Consider the following 4,836-nt stretch of genomic DNA (forward strand, 5'->3'; position numbering starts at 1 on the left):
TCACAATAAATCACAAAATCATCATTCCCTTCAGGCAATGACAATATAGGTGCCGTAGTTAGCTTTTTCTTCAATAACTGAAACGTTTTCTCTTGTTCATCATTCCATTCAAATTTCTTCCCTTTATGCGTTAATGCAGTCAAGGGTTTTGCTATTCTGGAAAAGTCTTGGATGAACCTTCTGTAGTAACCAGCTAGTCCTAAAAACTGGCGTATGTGTTTCGGAGTTTTTGGGGTTTCCCACTTTTCAACAGTTTCTATCTTTGCCGGATCCACCTTAATACCTTCTTTGTTCACTATGTGACCGAGGAATTGAACTTCTTCCAACCAAAATGCACACTTTGAAAACTTAGCGTACAATTCTTCCTTCCTCAATACTTCTAACACCTTTCTCAAATGTTCACCGTGTTCTTGGTCATTCTTTGAGTAAATAAGTATGTCATCAATGAAAACAATGACAAACTTGTCAAGGTATGGTCCACACACTCGGTTCATAAGGTCCATGAACACAGCTGGTGCATTAGTTAAACCAAACGGCATGACCATAAACTCGTAATGACCGTAACGTGTTCTGAAAGCAGTCTTTGGAATATCATCTTCTTTCACCCGCATTTGATGATACCCGGAACGTAAGTCAATCTTTGAATAAACAGACGAGCCTTGTAGTTGATCAAATAAGTCGTCGATTCTCGGTAGTGGGTAGCGGTTCTTGATGGTAAGTTTGTTCAACTCTCGGTAGTCGATACACAACCTGAATGTACCATCTTTCTTCTTGACAAACAAAACAGGAGCTCCCCACGGTGATGTGCTTGGTCGAATGAAACCACGCTCTAAAAGTTCTTGTAATTGGCTTTGTAGTTCTTTCATCTCGCTGGGTGCGAGTCTGTAAGGAGCACGAGCTATTGGTGCAGCTCCTGGTACAAGATCTATTTGAAATTCAACGGATCGATGTGGGGGTAATCCCGGTAATTCTTTCGGAAATACATCGGGAAATTCTTTTGCGATGGGAACATCATTGATGTTCTTTTCTTCAGTTTGTACTTTCTCGACGTGTGCTAGAACAGCATAGCAACCTTTTCTTATTAGTTTTTGTGCCTTCAAATTACTAATAAGATGTAGCTTCGTGTTGCCCTTTTCTCCGTACACCATTAAGGGTTTTCCTTTTTCTCGTATAATGCGAATTGCATTTTTGTAACAAACGATCTCTGCTTTCACTTCTTTCAACCAGTCCATACCGATTATCACATCAAAACTCCCTAACTCTACTGGTATCAAATCAATCTTAAATGTTTCGCTAACCAGTTTAATTTCTCGATTCCGACATATATTATCTGCTGAAATTAATTTACCATTTGCTAATTCGAGTAAAAATTTACTATCCAAAGGCGTCAATGGACAACTTAATTTAGCACAAAAATCTCTACTCATATAGCTTCTATCCGCACCCGAATCAAATAAAACGTAAGCAGATTTATTATCAATAAGAAACGTACCCGTAACAAGCTCCGGGTCTTCCTGTGCCTCTGCCGCATTAATATTGAAAACTCTTCCACGGCCTTGTCCATTCGTGTTCTCCTGGTTCGGGCAATTTCTAATAATGTGGCCCGGTTTTCCACATTTATAACAAACTACATTGGCATAACTTGCTCCGACACTACTTGCTCCGCCATTACTCGTTCCGACACCATTTGTTCCTTTCGTTCTATTAACCCATGGTCCGTAGACCTCACACTTCGCCGCGCTATGACCATTTCTTTTACACTTGTTGCAAAATTTGGTGCAGAACCCCGAGTGAGACTTTTCACACCTTTGGCATAGCTGCTTCTGATTGTTGTTGTTGTTGTTGTTGCGGTTATTATTGTTGTTGGGATGATTGTTGTAGTTGCTGTTGTTGTTGTTGTTGTTGTTGTTGGGCCGTTTGTTGTAGTTGCGATTGATGTTGCGATTGTTGGGATAATTGTTGCGATTATTGTTGTAATTGCTGTTGTTGTTGTATTGGTGATTCTTATCACCGTTTTCCTCCCACTTTCTTTTGACTTGCTTCACATTGGCCTCTTCAGCAGTCTGTTCTTTAATTCTTTCTTCAATCTGGTTCACTAGTTTGTGAGCCATTCTACATGCCTGTTGTATGGAGGCGGGCTCGTGTGAACTTATATCTTCTTGGATTCTTTCCGGTAATCCTTTCACAAACGCGTCGATCTTCTCTTCCTCATCTTCGAATGCTCCCGGACACAATAGGCACAATTCTGTGAATCGTCTTTCGTACGTGGTAATATCAAATCCTTGGGTTCGTAACCCTCTAAGTTCTGTCTTGAGCTTATTGACCTCGGTTCTGGGACGGTACTTCTCGTTCATCAAGTGCTTGAATGCTGACCACGGTAGTGCGTACGCATCGTCTTGTCCCACTTGCTCTAGATAGGTATTCCACCATGTTAACGCAGAACCTGTGAAGGTATGCGTAGCGTACTTTACTTTGTCCTCTTCAGTACACTTACTTATGGCAAACACCGATTCGACCTTCTCGGTCCACCGTTTCAATCCGATCGGTCCTTCAGTTCCATCAAATTCCAAAGGTTTGCAGGCAGTGAATTCTTTGTAGGTGCATCCTACACGATTTCCTGTACTGCTAGATCCAAGGTTATTGTTGGTATGTAGCGCAGCCTGTACTGCGGCTATGTTTGAAGCTAGAAAAGTACGGAATTCCTCTTCATTCATATTCACGGTGTGTCGAGTAGTCGGTGCCATTTCCTTCAAAATAGTTAAATGGAACAAGTTAATCATACAGAATATTAAGAGTAGTTAATAGTATTTCGTAGCATAATATGAACTCATTTATAAAAGCTTTTTCTTCATATTAGCGTTTTATAAGTTTAAATTCGGGTAGTACCTACCCGTTAAGTTCATACTTAGTAGCTAATATACAATTCAACTACTACAATTCTATATGAAAAACTGATTATAATAATATTTCGCGTTCAAACTTTTATACAATATTTTACAAACTTACAATACCACTTATTTTACATAAAGCATGAAATATAGCACACAATAACTTTGACACAAGATAGTTGTGAAGATAATTCTAGCTAGTACACAAGTCGTTCAGCAAAGGCAATAAAGACACGTAATTCATACGTCCAGAAACAAGTCATGCATTCTGGTTTTACTAGGACTACTTCCCATCCTTGGTCTTGTGCAACATAACCGTTATGGCCGTTGATAAGACAGCGTGTTGTAACGTCGTCAAAGGGACGAGGGTTACGTAATGTCCAACAGTCCCGTAACAATCTAAAAACCTCATTTCTTACCCCAATTACCGACTCCGTCACTTGTGGAAACGTTTTGTTTAATAGTTGTAGCCCGATGTTCTTGTTCTCACTTTGGTGAGAAGCGAACATTACTAATCCGTAAGCATAACATGCTTCTTTATGTTGCATGTTAGCCGCTTTTTCTAAATCACGAAGTCCAATATTCGGATATATTGAGTCAAAATAATTTCTTAACCCGTTGCGTAAAATAGCATTTGGGTTCCCCGCAATATATGCGTCAAAGTAAACACATCGTAACTTATGGGTTTCCCAATGTGATATCCCCCATCTTTCAAACGAAAGTCTCTTATAAACCAAGACATTCTTGGAACGTTCTTCGAATGTCTTACAAACTGATCTCGCCTTAAATAGTTGTGCCGAGGAATTCTGGCCGACTCTAGACAAGATTTCATCAATCATGTCTCCAGGTAGGTCTCTTAAAATATTGGGTTGTCTATCCATTTTGTGTTTTTAAACTGTAAAATAGACAAGAGTTAGATTCATAAAAAAAATACTTATTAATACAAGCAATTTTTACATATATCATAAAGCATAAGAACACTATATTACATATATTACACCACACGAATACAACTATCTTATTCCGACTCGCTCGTTTCTTCTTCTTCGGTTTTGGTTCGTTTTGCCAAGTTTCTAGGGATATATGATGTTCCCCTAATACGAGCCGTCGTTGTCCACATTGGTTTAGAAAAACCTGGTGGTTTAGAGGTTCCCGGGTCATTGTTACAACTTAAGAACTTCGGGGGTTGACGATACATATAAAGTTCATCGGGGTTGGAATTAGATTTCTCTATTTTTATGCCCTTTCCCTTATTATTTTCTTTTGCCTTTTTAAATTCAGTTGGGGTAATTTCTATAACATCATCGGAATTCTCGTCGGAATCCGATTCATCGGAGAATTGGTAATCCTCCCAATATTTTGCTTCCTTGGCGGAAACACCATTGACCATAATTAACCATGGTCGGTTGGTTGAGGATTTTCTTTTACTTAACCGTTTTATTATTTCCCCCACCGGTTCTATTTCTTCATCCGGTTCCGATTCTTCTTCCGGTTCCGACTCTTCTTCCGGTTCCTCTTCGGGAACTTGTGAATCAGTCCACGAATCATTCCAATTTACATTTGACTCTTCATTATTATTAGGTGAGTCAATGGGACTTGTTCTAGAGGTAGACATCTATCACATAATATCAAACGCGTTAAGAGATTAATATATCACATAATATTCACATGTTAAAAATATATAGTTTCCAACAAAATTTGTTAAGCAATCATTTTTCAAGTAAACACGGTCGAAGTACAGACTCACTAATGCATCCTAACAAACTCGATATGACACACTAATGAAAAATTCTGGTTCTCTAAGACCAACGCTCGGATACCAACTGAAATGTCCCGTTCTTATTGATTAAAAACGTTCCATATTAATTGATTTCGTTGCGAGGTTTTGACCTCTATATGAGACGTTTTTCAAAGACTGCATTCATTTTAAAACAAACCATAACCTTTA

This window comes from Rutidosis leptorrhynchoides, chromosome 4 (genome assembly GCF_046630445.1).
Source record: "Rutidosis leptorrhynchoides isolate AG116_Rl617_1_P2 chromosome 4, CSIRO_AGI_Rlap_v1, whole genome shotgun sequence".
Lineage (NCBI taxonomy): Eukaryota > Viridiplantae > Streptophyta > Magnoliopsida > Asterales > Asteraceae > Rutidosis > Rutidosis leptorrhynchoides.